Source organism: Gadus morhua, chromosome 2 (assembly GCF_902167405.1).
Source record: "Gadus morhua chromosome 2, gadMor3.0, whole genome shotgun sequence".
In the NCBI taxonomy this organism is placed as follows: domain Eukaryota; kingdom Metazoa; phylum Chordata; class Actinopteri; order Gadiformes; family Gadidae; genus Gadus; species Gadus morhua.
The window spans coordinates 17,307,220-17,324,745 of NC_044049.1; the positions used below are offsets into that span (position 1 = coordinate 17,307,220).

The window sequence follows — 17,526 nt, forward strand, 5'->3', positions numbered from 1 at the left end:
AACGCAAATACAATGAGAACATGTATGAGGCTTTAATAAAATCCCCGACGATTTTTAAATTCCGCCACACATTTTTTAAAAGTGTCTCAAAAGGAGGGCATGTCCGGGCAAAAGACGACGTCTGGTTACCCTACGTACGGGAAACCCATTTGATTCCTACCTGTAACACTGTTTAATAGCGGCCCAAATTGGTGGGCGCTATCCTGGTAATTTCTCTGCGTGAGAAATACAAAGTGTGGCGTGTGAGCGTGTGCATGGGTTGAATTGCGTGTGTCAAACGCCGAATGCGTGAGACTTGAAAGCCTGTTACTGGTATATTATCCCGGATGCCGGACAGTTGCAGTTCAGCAAAAGAGGCGTAGAAGAAGAAGGGATGTTGACAGTAATGGTTGTGGAACTGCACAGCGCCGTATAACGAATATTAAATATGCAAATTGGATCGGACCTTACTGAAAAGTATTACCCGACACAGTGGCGGGTGAAGTGACACAATTCACCCGCCACCATACAAATCCACCCGCAAATGGCGGGTGGCGGGTGTTAATTTCCATCCCTGGTACCAGAAGGCTTGTCAAAGCAGAGAGACAAGAGACACCTTGATGATATCTACACCGAGCTTTACGTCACAGAGGGGAGTGACATGGGCATCAATTGTATGCATGAGGTCAGGCACATTGAGACGACCTCGAGGAAACTGCAGGGAATGGACAAACCCATCATGCTTGGGGACCTATTCAATCACCATTCGGGGAAATACATCCCAATTAAAACTGTGCTAACCACTGGAATTGCAGGGATCGGCAAAACCTTCCTTGTTCGAAAGTTTATTTTGGACTGGGCTGAGGGAAAATCCAGTCAAGATGTGCACCTGGTGTTTCCCTTCACGTTTCGCCAACTGAATTTGTTGAAGGGGAAAACGTTTTGTCTTTCCCAGTTAATTCATGCATGCATCAAAGAAACTGTAGGCACCGACGAGAAGGCCCTTAATGACATTTTTGCGACTCTACAGACGTCAGGAAACTCAAACTATGACAAGAGTGTCTATAAACTCCTTCTTGTGCTGGATGGCCTGGACGAGAGTTCCCTCAAGCTCAATTTTGCCGGCAACGATGCCTTTTTGATTGACATCACTCAGCCAACCACTGTGGATGAACTGATGACCAATCTCCTCAAAGGGAAGCTTCTTCCCTCTGCCCGCCTCTGGATCACTTCGCGGCCCGCAGCAGCCAATCAGATTTCTGCTGACTACATCGACAGGGTGACAGAGGTGAGAGGGTTAACTGACCAACAAAAGGAGGAGTACTTCAGGAAGAGGTTTAAAGAGGAGGACTTGAGCACCAGCATTATCTCACACATCAAGAAGTCTCGCAGCCTCTACATAATGTGCCACATCCCAGTGTTTTGTTGGATCAGCGCCACAGTACTCGAGAAAGAGTTTAATGCCCAGGGACGAGAAATTAAGCCCAAGAATCTGACGGAAATGTACACACATTTCCTTGTATTTCACATCAAGCAGACATCTCTGAGGTACGGTGAAGAGAGCACTCTCCAGAGCGTTGAGGCGCTCGCAAAACTGGCTTTTGACCAGTTGGAAAAGGGTGCTCTGATCTTTTATGAAGAGGATCTAAAAAACAGCAGCATTAGCTTCAACAAAGCCTCCTTTTTTTCTGGGATGTTCACACAGATCTTTAAAGAGGAGAGTGGGTTGCATGAGAAGAACATGTTCAGCTTTGTCCACTTGACCATTCAGGAGTATCTTGCTGCTGTCCATGGGGTCTTGACACAAATCAACAACAATAAGAACGCATTGAAACCCCAAACAACTTTCCAACGTCTGCGAATGCATTTTAAAAAGATAACATCAACAGACATCCACATCATCGCAGTAGACAAGGCTGTGCAGAGCTCCAATGGACACTTGGACTTGTTCCTCCGTTTCCTCTTGTGACTATCACTCGAGAGCAATCAGATTCTTCTCCAGGGTCTACTGAGGCAGACAGACAGCAGCTTACAGAGCAAGCAAGACATAGTCAACTACATCAAAAAGAAGATCAGGGAGACTCTATGTCCAGAGAGAAATATGAATCTATTCCATTGTCTCATCGAGCTCAATGACCATTCTCTGATTGAGGAGATTCAACGGTATCTCAGCACAGGAACTCTTTCAAAGATTAAACTCACTGCATCCGAGTGGTCCGCTCTGGCCTTTGTGTTGCTGATGTCAGAGGAGAAGCTGGATGTGTTTGACCTGAGTAAATATAATGGGTCAGAAGTTGGCCTTTTGAAAATGCTGTCATTGGTCCAAGCATCCACAACAGCAATGTAAGTACACCTCGGATTTAGATAGACACTTTGGAGCAATTGTAATTTACATACAGCTATACAGACGATAGACAGCAAACTAACCCGAATGCAATTAGCATATATTGATATATTGATGTGCATGTGTTTGATTTCTAATGCAGACTTAGTCGGTGTGAACTCTCCGGCCAATGTTGTAAGGCTCTGGCCGTCACAGTCACCTGCTCTGACACTCTGAAAGAGCTCGACCTGGGAGCCAACAACCTTCAGAATTCAGGGGTAGAACTGCTGTCTACCGGACTAGGAAACCCAGACTGAAGACCCTCAGGTCAATGTTGCTCACTCAACCTATGACCACCTTTAATAATTTATGTGAAAGCTTACAAACATTACATGTTTTATGATTGTTTGATTACAGTGTTTTCGTTTACTAGTGCAAATAAGTATTTTTACATTATATGTCGTTTTTACCTTTTTCTATCACTACATTAGTGGCCCAGCTAATACCTTGTCCCTCACCATATGTACCTCATAAGGGACAGGTTAAATACAATTCTTTAAGCCTGGATTCGCCGTAGGTTGTATTTGCTAAAGTGTGCGAACACCACGCGTACCAGTTATTGTGGTACCAATAAATACAAATACTAACCTCTGCCAATATGCTATGCCCAGGCTGTCAGGCTGTCAACTCACAGAAGAGGCTTGTGTTTCTCTGGGATCAGCTCTCAACTCCAACCACTCCCATCTGAGAGAACTGGACCTGAGCTACAACAACCTACAAGATGAAGGATTTGAGAACCTACTATCTCAACTGAGAAATCTCAAGATACTGAGGTCACCCAAGGACATCTACTACTAGATATACTTAAAGGGCTCATGTTATGCCCCCAGGTGTGGGTGTGATTAGCTTGTACAAGCCGCTTGAAAATCTGCCTTTTCCTGTGTTTTTGTGCCATCACAAGCGGGCGTGTCCACCTAGATGTGCGCTGGATAGATCAGTCTACCAGCCTACCCAGTGGACTTTAGCAAACGTTGCTCATCTATCCTTCATATATCTGGGTGGACACATCCACTTGTGATGTCACTATGGCACAGGGAAGGAATGATTTTCAAACGGCTTGTGCCAGCTTATCACACCCACACCTGGTGGCATGACATGAGCCCCTTAATGATCACATTAAGTTACACATTAATATGTGTAACTTAAAATTTGCATGTAGGCCTACGTGGTGAACATTAGAATGGTCACCAGAAATCCTTTTGCCACAATAACCTTGTGCTATACTGCTCAAATGATTATCACATGAAAATACTGTCGCCGTATTCTTAAAATGAATCATTATGAAAACTCCTGCAGACTGAAGAACTGCGGGCTGACCGGAGGATTTCGCAATGTGGTCTCAGTGCTTAACTCCGGCATCTGTAGGCTGACGGAACTGGATCTCAGTGGAAATGACCTGCATGATCGAGGAGTGAAGTTGCTCTCTGCTGGAATAGCGAGTCCAAACTGCATGCTGGAGGCACTCATGTCAGTATATGTTTAATAGCTTATGAATCCCAATACACCAAGTTTGGTGAAAACCTTTCAACGTTTCAAGTTTTTTTAGTGTGTTGTTATTTTATATTATATTATTATTCACAAAATGAGAAGTTATCTACAGTATTCCATTCAAACATCACAGACACTCAATCTGAATACCCTAATTATAGCCTGGCCTGGTCTTATCGTCAGTCTGTGCATGTACAGTAAGTCCGAGTTATTATATGAATAGAAAAGTATATGTAATAGTCATATGGGATGTTATGCAGGTTGTCCGGCTGTGTGATCCTAGAGGAAGGCTGGGCTGCCCTGTGCTCGGCTCTGAGCTCCAACCCCTCCTATCTGAGAGAGCTGGACCTGAGCTACAACCACCCAGGAGAAGAAGGGATCGCAACGCTCTCTGCTGGACTGGAGGACCCCCTCTGGAAGCTGGAAACTCTCTGGTATGTGGCTGCATTTCAATACTTGTTTCTATGTGGTTCTACTCACTCTCGCTTCCCAAATCTTCAGATTTTCTAGTTGATCGACCACCGGGGTATAGTGAACGAGTATGCAGGTATGCAGGAAATAGTTTTGGAAATGTCTTCCTGCATAATGCAGGAATAAGGCGGCATACGCAGCATAATTGTCTTCAACATAGTTCTCCACAGCATCCTCCACCTCAGCATGTTCCTCCTCAGCAAACTGATCCTTATCATAATACCAATTAGGCAGAACTCTCTTTCATTTGGTGTTTGGAGAAGCATCAAGTGCTTTTGAGCTGAGTACTTGTTTCATATGCAGTGTAATAACGCTGTTTAAAAGAACGGCGTTACGTAACGCCGTTATTTTTTCAGTAACAGATGTAATCTAACTAATTACTATTTCCGACGTTACAACGCCGTTACCGTTACTGTACGAAAAATGCAGTGCGTTACTATGAATTGATTGAATAAACTGCGTAATCCCAACGCACCCCAGGCTCCTAACACAAACTGCTAGTAAGGAGAGCGGGTGGATTAACAACGAGATAAGCGATTATGATTGGCTAAGGCAGAGTCATGTTTCATGTTAGCCAATCGGAGCCAGTGTTTTTACACACAAGCCAGGACACGCGCGCCACACACACGCAAACGCACACACCAAACCGATTCGATGAAGCAGCAGAAATGGCGAGTCTGGAGCAATCCGATGAAAAGTTGGCATTTTCTGTAGTATCTGGCAGATGTTCCACAGCCTTTGCAACCAAGCAAATTGAAATCCAGGCCCCATCCACACTAACCCGGGTAAATGTAAAAACGCACATGCGCAATGAAAATGATCTCCGTCCGCACTATCGTTTTCATATTGTTTTCAGAATGTTTTGCATCCACGTTCCACACTGAAATTCTTTTGATAAACAGTTGTCATGGTTACGTTACTCCGCCACGCCTCTCTGTTTAGATTACAGGCGCGCGATCAGATGATATTTACAGTTGATCAGCTGGTTAATCATTTTCGACCCGGTCTTGTCCAGAAACGCCGCTCGAAGTAGGCGACGGTTTGAACTGTCGTCTTTCGGTTTTCTTTACTATCACTTAAGAACATTAAGTACAGCGCTCGCCTCCGGCGTTGGAGCAACGAATATGTTTGACTCAATATGTCGAGTTGTTTCTGGAGATAAATTAGTACGATGTACAGAGAGATCAATAAGATCACAATAAATAAAGTGCAAACCTTCATAAACAAATGTCTCAGAAGAATCGTGAAAATCTACTGGCCGAACAAGATCAGCAACAACGATCTGTGGACAAGAACAAAACAACCCACAGCAGCCAGGGCCGGATTAACAATTTTCTGTGCCCTGGGCAACAAGGCTCCCCCCCCCCCTCGCCGCCGCCAAACAATCGTAAAGTCGCTATCATCAGAACTTGGTGGCTTGATGAGTACTTATTGAATGTTTCAATTGTCTTGACAGCAAACAGCTAGGTAGGCCTTAACTTAACTTAATAGGCCTCACCTCCATTACCACTGTTAATGGCTGTTAGGGCCGGCTGCCCTGGGGAGGGGGGGGTTCATCAGGGGGGATAAGGTGCTTCGGGTGTGACCTCTATCGCGTTGGGGGTCGGAGATGCCGGAGGAAAGCATCTGGCCACACACACACACACACACACACACACACACACACACACACACACACACACACACACACACACACACACACACACACACACACACACACACACACACACACACACACACACACACACACACACACACACACACTCTCTCCCTATCACAAACACCTCCCCAAACCCTCTCGTAATCTGTCCTTGTCCCCGTATAATTCTTTATGTTTTGGTATATGTTACATGTCTGTCACACGTATCTGGGTTTTGTCGTGTTATGTGGTGTCTGAAGATGTATGTTTGCACTTTGAAAAAAAAAAAAAAAAAAAAACGTTGTCAAGGGCCCCTTTGATGTCACGGGCCCTGGGCAAGTGCCCAGTTGCCCTAATGGTTAATCCGGCCTTGACAGCAGCAGACGAAATTGGACGAAGAAGATGGAGATGGATCGGGCACACATTACGCAAACCAGTGTCAAACACCACCAGACAGGCTCTGACCTGGAACCCTCAAGGGAAGAGAAGCAGAGGACGTCTTAAAAACACCTGGCGCCGGGACCTCCAGGCAGACACCAAGAGACTGGGAGGCACCTGGTCGCAGAGAGAAAAGAACGCCAGTGACCATGAACTCTGGAGGTCCCTTGTCGACGGCCTATACCCCAGCAGGGGTCCTACAGGGCACTAACAGAGAGATCCTCATTTGCATTTCACCTGCCATTCTTTTGATGAGCTTCTCGGTCTCTAGCGCAAGCTTGTGGCAGTGTCATGGCAGTGTCATGGCAATCGAACATCATCGTTTCTGAAAGCCTCCGTCTGTGTCCGCACTACAACGCGAACCCAGCGTTTTCACATTTATCCACCTCAGCGATCGTTTTCGAAAAGCATCGTTTTCAGTGTCGGAATTCTCCGTTTTAGTTTGGACGGAAGGACTAAATGGATGAATATTGATGCATGCATTTGTAGATATACCCGGGTATGTGGACGGGGCCTCAGTTGGAAACATATCAGAGCCTTGAATGGGCAGTTCAACCATGTAACACATTAAGGCCAAGTGAAAACTGCTCAGAAAAATCCAAATCTTTCACCTATAGCAACTTTTTTCTTTTTTTAAAGTAACGCAAATAGTTACTTTGCCTGGTAACTAGTTACTTTTATTATAGAGTAATTCAGTTACTAACTCAGTTACTTTTTGGAACAAGTATTGAGTAACTATAACTAATTACTTTTTTAAAGTAACGTTCCCAACACTGTTCATATGTAAGCCTGTGGTTCTTTCTACAACCCAACAAATAGAAAGCATTTGACTGATAGTCAGGAATAGTGGTTCTGTTGATTACACACATCAATCTTATTTTTTGTCAATAATAATCCATGCTTTTTACCCAAGCGTGGACTATTGTGGCCATTCCAGGATCCAACCTGGGCCTGCGAAATGTAAGTAGACCTGATCGCCTCATCAAGTCACATACCACCATTTACCTTCTCTATACTATCATGGTCTCGTTCAGGCGTGTAGCAACCAATAACGTTATAACGGCCAATAACGTAATAACTGCCCATAATATAATAATGTTAATGTAATAAAGCCAATAATTGCCAATAAAGTAATAAGTTGATGAGCCAATAACGGAATATCTTTTTGCCATTCAATTATTGGCTGGTTATTACATTATTGGCCTGGTATTAAAGAAATCCTTTGAAAATGTAATAACCGAGCAAATAATGTTAACTGAGGAATTTTATTTTATTTTTAATTTCTGGAAAGAATCTATCACACTTAACCTTAATATTGCATCTTGCAACATATACTTAAATATCTGAACTTACAGATACCCCTCCACCCTCCTACCCCCTCCGGAGTTGGATACAAGGAGTCTTAGAGTACCATATTAAGCTCTATATAAATTACTTTTATTATTATTATTATTGCTAATGGAACCCTAAGAGTTACATAAAAATCTAAATGGACTCTTTGCTCCTTAAAAGGTCCCATGACATGCCACCAGGTGTGAGTGTGATTAGCCGTTACAAGCCGTTCTGAAAATCTGGCTTTTATGACATCAGAAGTGGGCATGTCCACCTAGATGTGTGACGAATAACTGTAGCAACGTTTGCTACAGTCCACGGGGTCGGCTGGTAGACTGATCCATCAAGCACACATCTAGGTGGGCACACATCTGTAAGGTCAGATATTTAAGCATGCGTTGCAAGGTGCAATATTAAGGCTAAGTGTGACAGTTTCTCTCCAGAAATTGAAAATAAAATTAAGTGATACCTCAGATTACATTATTGTCCTAGTTATTCCATTTTCAAAGGTTTTTTTTAAGACAAGGCCAATAACGTGTTAACCAGCCAATAACGTAATAAGTTATTACATTATTTGCAAAAAGTTATTACATTATTGGATACGTTATTTGCTTTATTACATTTCAATTATTAGGTTATTGGCAGTTATATGCATTGGCTGTTTTTACGTTATTGGTTGCTACATGGCTTCCTATATACAATTACCCTCCTGCTATTAACTCAAGTAAGTTTTCGTTGGTTGAAATCCCATTTGATTGAGTTTGTTAGTGTGGCTGTAATTTATTGTTAAGTGCCAAATATCATCACATGAAAAGGAAAAATAACAAACAAATAGTAGCCTAAACCATGAAGTTGCGATAAAATGTATAAGGGATCAATGCCGTTTTGAATTAATACTCACTAATATGCTACACTTCACGGCCAATTTTCCCCTTTCCGCTTGGAAGATGCATGTGAGCTGAAGATGGACGTGAATACAGCCGAAAGAAGAATCCTCCTGTCGGAGTGTAACCGCAAAGCAACCCTGGTGCCGGCTGAACAGCCGTACCGACCTCACCCCGAGAGATTTGAGCAGTGGCGACAGGTGTTGGGCACCGAGGGTTTGACTGTTCGATGCTACTGGGAGGTCCAATGGAGCAGAGTGGTTCATGTTGGTGTGACATACAAAGAGATAAGGAGGGAAGAGCAGAACGATCACTCACGCCTTGGGTGGAACAACAAGTCCTGGATCCTGAATTGCAGCAAACCGACGGCCTGGCACAATGGCAAGGGCTTTGCGTTGCTGGCTGTCCCCAACTGTACGAGAGATTGGGGGTGCACCAGGACTGGCCGGCTGGAATTCTATCCTTCTACAACATCCACCCCGGCAGGCTCAAAATGGGTCACATTTTCACGTTCCACGTCACATTTACAGAGCCCCTCTACCCAGCGTTTTGGTTGGGGGGGGCCATAATTCCTCTGCATTGTTCTGCAAGGTTTCACCTGTATATCAAGTTCACTATCGGAGGAAATCAATCATCAAGGCATAAAACATCATTTGGACTATTTTGAGAAAAGGACTGTTGAAATGTTTATTTATTTTTTACATCCAAAGATTGATCTTATCATGCCAGTGTGAAGATTAGCACAATGCTTGTGATATCATAGTCCACCATCACCCCTACAGGTTCGGGGGAGATTGATGAGCCAAGATGCCTTGCCCTTAGCACCTTCTGTTTTTCTAAATGTTCTCAATTATATACGTTGCTTTCAATCCTAGGCTTAACATGTTGCAAGAAGCAAGGAATAATACATATATCGTGAAACCTGGAATAGTTGAATGAGACATCTCAGTGAAGCCAATGCAACGACAATGAGCTATGACCTGCTTACGACCTACATAAAAAGAACAGTACAGTGCTGCCATCTTGTGGTAGAAAAGAATAGGTGCAGTTAGTTTAATGGAGTGGTTCGAGACAATTCAAATGAAAAGCATTGGAATAAGTCCAAATCTGTAGTTCTATAAGTAGCTTATACAACAGCTCTATTACATAGAGTAGTCAAAGGCATCGAAGGTATCAGTGGCATAAAAAACAAACAACAAACAACGTGCAATAGACTATTCTAAATATTAAAGGATAATTAATTCACAGAGACAGAAAGAGACAATATAATGACCAATTAGGGAGTTAGAAATTTAGTTTGAAAAACGAAGTGGATATTTGTGGAGTTTTAGGTGCGCAGTGATTCAGTTGGCGGCAGTACCGCTACCAACCAAGAGGCTGTGCCAGGGTGTCGATATTCGATATACCTTGAGTGGAGCCACCCTATGATGTAATTTGGCTTTAAACATTTCTTAACTTCAGAAAGTGTTTCTAAGCAACATTTTATCGGATATATTACATTGTATATCGTTTTGGGGACATGGCTTGAAGCAATAATTCTGTAATTTGAAGATTCAAGATTTCCATCCCTTTGTTAGATGTTTTGGTTGGTGAAATTACTGATTCTGACAACAGAGGGGGCAGTGGAGCACATAATCAATAAACGGCTTTAATGAACCAAAATACATTTCAATTGAAAACACGGTAAATATCTTCTCTTTAACATTATACGGGGGGTAACCTCATTTAAATGATCGAAGATAAAGAGGTACAGAGATAAAGGACAATTTATTATTTAAAGGAGATCACATGCGTGGGCTCGCACCACTGCTTATCACTACATTTAATTAAACCGGCATCCCACATTGTGATCAATATGATGGCTCTGCCATCAAAACCATCATCATGACCACGTCACAACAGAGACCAATTGCTAATTTTTGGTTGAGAGAGAGAGAGAGAGAGAGAGAGAGAGAGAGAGAGAGAGAGAGAGAGAGAGAGAGAGAGAGAGAGAGAGAGAGAGAGAGAGAGAGAGAGAGAGAGAGAGAGAGAGAGAGAGAAGATTCTACACTAAATTAAAGAATTAATTTTGCTTCCTCAATACCATCACTTTGTGGAGGAGAGCAAATGAGATGATGAAATTAAAGAATAAATACTATTTTGGCCGTTTCCCATTAACACACACACACGCACACACACAAACACGCAAACACACACACACACACACACACACACACACACACACACACACACACACACACACACACACACACAAGCACACACACTGGACTTCATCAGGCCAAAAGGACAGGCTGTCTGTAACAACTATAATGGATAATACACAAAAGATTAAGAAGATTGACCAACAGTCAGGTAGAAGGCGATCTTTGTGAATATGTACTTTAGAACGGCATGTTGGCTTTGCTGTTCATGTAACATTCACCATAATAAACCACGCTGAGTTCAATTAGAGTGAGAGAGGAGGTGGGGAGGGAGGGGGGGGGTAGGACCTGCAGGTTACCATGACAACACTCACGACATTATGCATGTGGAGTCCTTGGGATAATTGAACACTACACAGCTGTGCATTAGGCTACTACAGGGTTAATGTGTGTGAGTGTGTGGGTGTGCACACGTTTGTGTATGTGTTCGTGTGCGTGCGTGTTTGTGTGTGTGTGTGTGTGTGTGTGTGTGTAGTGCATGTGATTAAAATATGTGTGTGCATGCAAATGTTAAATAGCTGCTCAAACCGCATTTTGGGTAATACAAATCACGCGGTGCACACACAGACTCACACATCTATACCGGACAGTGGCCAATGGGCAAGGCAGCACCTCGCAGGTCTTACTGAAGGCCACCTTGAAACCCCTGGCCAAGGACTGGAGCCGGGAAACCTCGCTTTCAGGACTGAACCACGGCACTTTCCGAGCTGAGCCACATGCGTGTGCACATGAATGTTGGAAATCATTTTTGGGTTTGACTTTGTGTGTGTATGTGTGTACGTGGACGCCTGTCTGTGTGTGCATGTGCACGCTTATTGTAGCTGATGTCAAGGTAATCCCACTTATCTCCCACTCTGTCACTTTGACTAATCTCCCTCTCCTCTCCGTAAGGGTCACCCCTCTCTTCTCCTCTCTCTCTCGTTTCTCTTCTTCCCTCTCTACCTCTCCATCTCTCCATCGTTATTGCTGGAACGTTTTCCTCTCGTATTTGTTTCTTCTGCTCTGCCTATTTTGTGTATAGTTCTCCTCTCCTCTATTTCCTATTTGTCATGTTATATTTTTTTCTATGATGTGAATTTTTTTTCTGTTCAGTTGCCACACAGTCCCCCCCCCCCCCCCCCCCCCCCCACACACACACACACACACACACACACACACACGAACACACACACACACACACACACACACACGCACACACACACACACACACACACAAACACACACAGACCCTGGGGGCACACTGCACAGCATGCTGCTATCACATATACATCTGTGTGTGTGTCTGTGCATGCGATTTTGTGAGTGTGTGTGTGTGTCTGTATGTATCTGTGTGTCTGTGTGTGTTGTTGTTTGCGTATATGTGTGTGTGTGTGTAAGTGTCTGTGTGTGTGTGTTTGTGTGATGGAGAGTAAGAAGAGAGTCGTTGCCCTGCTGTTGAACCCCTTAGATCTCCCCTCTCCCTCCCTCACCCTCCCTTTCCCTCTCCCTCCCTCCCTCCCTCCCTGCCTGCCTGCCTCCCTTCCTCCCTGCCTCCCTGCCTTCCTCCCTCCCCTAGCATCAGTACTACATTAAGGCCCTCATACAGTTTACGTCTTATGAATCATTCATGCACTCATTTTATTCCTCCATCTCCATTTTTCTTTGAGCATTTTCATTCCGCCGACCATTTTTGTTTTAACATGCAGAAGTCCAGCGTATGATTCCATAGTGTAGTGCCTCTCGCTGTCTTTAAGGTGAGAAGCACTAAACAGAGTTTAAATTGTTATTCAATTCTACAATTCTGAATTTACCTTTCCTATGAGTGTAAGCTCTGGCCAGAGCATTAGGTGTTTGCCACTGAATAATCTGTCGGAATATAACAATCCATGATAGAGGATTGTTATACAATCCATTGCACAAAATATGTGATATACATTTTCTTAGATAATTTAACAGTAATTGTTTAAACGTCACACAGTTTTGTTTCAATCATGGAATTATATTTATTTACAATGAAGAGAACCGCTGAAATGCTATGGCCATACATTTATTCATAATTTATTACCTAATGTATTTAATTTCAAGGTTCAGTTAAACGATGTGTAAAAGTACATAATTTAAAAGGAATTTTATAAAATTAAGAAATAAGGAAAGAAAATGTATATGTGTGAATGGAGCATGTTTTCATTAACCATTTTTATTGATGTTTGATTATACACTGAAATAATATATACACAATTTTAATTATTCTCTCCGTCATTCACTATAATATCTTGATTATATATAGGGTTAACCCTAGCAAATATTAAATATACATTTTAAATTTGTATAACTGATTCTGTTCAACTGTTCAAACAATATATATTTTTAAATGAACTAGTCATGCACAATAAAAAAATATGCAGACAAAACATTATCTTATTTATACTCAAACCATATTTTTGGGGTCTTACAACAACAAATAAAGTATCAACAAATAAACAATGAGTTCAAGTTATTTCTTTAAAAAACATATATTAATTCTTCAATATTTTGATACTTTCTTTATTATGAACTAGCTAATGAATCAGATCGCTTTAATTTTCATAGTTTTGGTTCAGCTATTTCCCCTATTAAATTGTGATATTGAGATATTCACATCTCTGACAAATGTGAAAAGCTTGAATGAGACTTGCTCCATATTGAGTAAGGGAAAACCTTGGGTAATACATCATTTAATAAGCTGTAACAATGTTTTACCAAAAGAAAGAATGAGGAAAGAACAATAGTTTTAGGACAGAGAAGGGACGATATAAGTTTCCCTTTTGATTGTCAAAACCAATTCACACAGGAACTTTGTTTCCCCTCTGTTTGAACTCATGGTGCCACATGCACCCAATTTCATTTGCTGCAAAGGTAATCACAATTCAAATGAAAATGAGTTATTTTCCTCACTTCAAATTTGAAGTCTCTTATGGCGCTTCTTTGTTTAGGTGTACAGCCAAGAATTAACTTAATTCTTTTATGAAGAGTCGTGGGACTTTTTTTCCTCCTGGGTAAGATTTTCAGGGCTTGTGTGACCATTTCTTTAATGTATTTCTAAGCTTAGCGAACTGAAAAAAAAAAGTATACAGGGTGTAATAAAGTCATCACAGATACTTTGAGTACTATAGCGTCTGCAATATACCATGAAGTCAATCTCGGATATGAAAGCAAGTAATCAATGGGGTAGATATGTGTCCTCACACAATAACAACTGACTGCTCTAATGGCCATATCTTTAGACCAGGCAATCCGTCTGTACACACACATGCACACAAACACAAACAGACTGACACACACACATACACAGACACAGACACACACACACATATAGAAACACAAACACACAAACATACAGAAATATACACACACACACACACACACACACACACACACACACACACACACACACACACACACACACATGCACAAGCACAAACACAAACAAACACACATACACACACACACACACACACACACACACACACACACACACACACACACACACACACACACACACACACACACACACACACACACATACACACACACATAACAAACCTATATAACTTTTACTTAGGACAACCATGGAGTGTCTTCTCTTTATCCAAATGTATCTATCTATATTTATCTATTAAATGCATATCTGCGCGTAGGATATTCTAGTAACCTCACAACGTCTTGCCCCTCCTCCATTCATTTCTGACTGTGGTCCACAGAGATGGAGGGCACAGTCTAGCTAGCATAAGGTATGGCTATGACCACCTCCCTGTCTCCCCTGGCCTCCTCCACACCACCAGAGCCCTCTAGGGGGGTAGTGGCTTCCATTCACATCACCCCCTTTACATGTGGGACGTCTGAATACCGAAAGCGTAGATTTCAAAAATAATAATAATACTAAACACGATTGTATAATCTGATATATGAAGACACACTGTTGCTGGCAGCTGGGCCACTGCGGCATTGTGCAGCAGTGTAAATGTTCATATCGTAATGTTAGTGCTTCTCGGGATTCGTGAACAGATGTCGGTGGTCGGGGTTCGGGGGTGATGTTGTAGTCGCGACGTCGATGTCGGAGAAGCAGGCTGTCAAATTACGGTAGCAAAGCAACTGGAAAATAACGCTGCAGATAGAGTTAAAGTATTAATGAACTCTGGAGCTCAACAGATGCTGTGTTTGTAATGCTTGTGTGCTAGACGTCCTGTCAGACTTATGCTGCAGTAAAAACCCAGTCTCCTTCAAAGTATGTTCCTTCATTTTAAGCTCTGATACTTATAGGGGATATTTCCCCTCCTTATGTAGGCCTACCTTTCCAATTCCTTCATTTGCATAGTTCTTAAAGGGCTGTTGGTGGATCCCATCTGGTAAGTTGATTGTTTGGACAAATTATCGTTGAATAATTGAACAAAAATATAGTATTGATGTTTCTCTTTGCTCTTCAAGTATTTGTTTCACAATAATTTCTTCCAAGCTGACCTTTGGATTCTGTTTATATATCAAAATTTGAAGAGATCCATAACAATCTGATTCAACACATTTTAAATGAATTATATAAGTATACCAGTAAACCTAGTTGGAGGCTGAAAGATAAATAATCAGGTGTTTTATTCTGAAGTGACCCGTATTTGGCCCTTGGCCCCAGACTGACCCCGGCCCCCTACTCTGTGAGTTAGGAAGTAGTTTGAGAGCCTTTATCCTCTTGTTGTCATTTTTTTGTCCAGTTCATCTTCAATGTCATTATTTAAAATAAGAAAACGTCAATATAAGTAGTAATCCCCTTTAAGAAGACCACCGTCCTGTCTGATGGCCCAGCTAAGATGGCTACTTGAGAATGACTAATAAGTTGGCGGCGGCGATAGAAGCTGTGACTTTGTACTAATCATATCCTCAGCGTGCTTCCACGCCAGGAATAAAAGTGTGTCTTGCTCCCGACCGGGGAACAAAACCCAAAATTTCTTCTTCTCAAAAGCTGTAATGAAAAATAGCAAACTATATGTTTTCCATCGTTTCTTGATGGGAGGTGGGGGGGGGGAGGTAAAAACCTAGATTTTTTAACCTGACTCGTTTTGCCTCATTTAATGAAGTATTCCACATAACGGCGAGTAATAAATTACAGGTCGAAGTCTGCATTAATTCTTTGCTATTCTATCAGATGCCACTACAGTCCCCCATTCCCCAACTGTGTCGCCAACCAAATCTCTGTGGTGAAACACACACAAACCCACGCACACACACACAAATCCACTGACCCTGTTTTGAACCTCTCTGTTTGCCTTCTGACAGAAGGAAGAAGGTGCAGTTGACCCCGGGCCGACCCCGGACTGGGGTGAAAGGTCAGGGTTGAAGGCCAGGTGAGCGTGGAGGAGGGCGAGGCGAGGGTTGAAGTCTGGGTCAGGGGTCTGAAACAACTGCTAGTCCATGAAGATGGCGCCCCCTGGTGCAATGCTCCCAAAACAGGGTGTACATTTCCCCTCCAAAAAGATGCTTGACAAAAATATGCATGACATTTACATTTGATAATTTATTCTATATGAATTGTTCCAAAAGGTATTTTGTCTAGCTGCAACCCTTACATAGAACAGACAATGCTTCAATATTGTGCAATCGTTTTAATTGCTTCATCATTTTTGTTTGCTACACTGGCACACACAAACGCACACACACACACACACACACACACACACACACACACACACACACACACACACACACACACACACACACACACACACACACACACACACACACACACACACACACACACACACACACACACTATTGGGAGGATATTAAGGTGAATCATAGACCTGCACATTCAGACCTATTGTAGTACTACAGGTCAGTTTGTATAGTGGCTTTGAGATGCATCCTCTTGGAACACCCCCCCACACACACACACAACCCCCCCCCCCCCCCCCCCCCCCCCCCCCCCCCCCGCCCGCCACACAGACATATACACAGACATTGATTATGTCAAAGTGGGTGTCTGTGTGTGGGTGTGGGTGTGTAATATATAATCTGTTACCTGCTTTGAACTAGTCCTCCTCACCATTTGTAATGATTAGCTGTGGAATGGACCATCTCCTCCCCCACGAATGAAAGACATGGGGACACAAGGGACCTGTGTTGGCCCTATAGAACAGAAGCATACTTCATGGGGAGTGTATATATGTGTTAGTGTGTGTGTGTGTGTGTGTGTGTGTGTGTGTGTGTGTGTGTGTGTGTGTGTGTGTGTGTGTGTGTGTGTGGTGTGTGTGTGTGTGTGTGTAATAAATATAAGGAAGTATGTGTGTGTGTTTGTGAACATGTGTGTGTTCATGTGTGTGTTCATGTGTGTGGATGTCATAAAGAGAGAAAGTATCTGTGTGTGTGATCATATGTGTGTGTGCGTGTAAGATAAAGAGACAAAGTATGTGTGTGTGTGTGTGTGTGTGTGTGTCTGAGTGTGTGTGTGTGTGTGTGTTCATGTGTGTGTGTCCCTTGCGTGTGGGTGTTTTTTGGCCGCCAAAGTTGACCACTCTGTGACCTCGACCATGATGCAAACAAAATTTCCTATTTCCCAGAAAGTTATTTGTTCCCCCCTGTGTTGCCTATGAGCGTATGCACTACTCGATACGTAATGTAATGTAACGCTGTGTGCGTGTAGCGCTATGGAGCAGGCTTCAATTATACATAATTTAAACTAGATGCTAGATAGATCGTCTGTGTGTC

At 42.7% G+C, this 17,526-nt stretch overlaps 1 pseudogene; it reads left to right on the plus strand.

The window, feature by feature from the left end:
• The first annotated feature begins 446 nt into the window (after positions 1–446).
• Positions 447–10,827, plus strand: LOC115533351 (NACHT, LRR and PYD domains-containing protein 3-like; annotated as a pseudogene).
• The last annotated feature ends 6,699 nt before the right edge of the window (positions 10,828–17,526 follow it).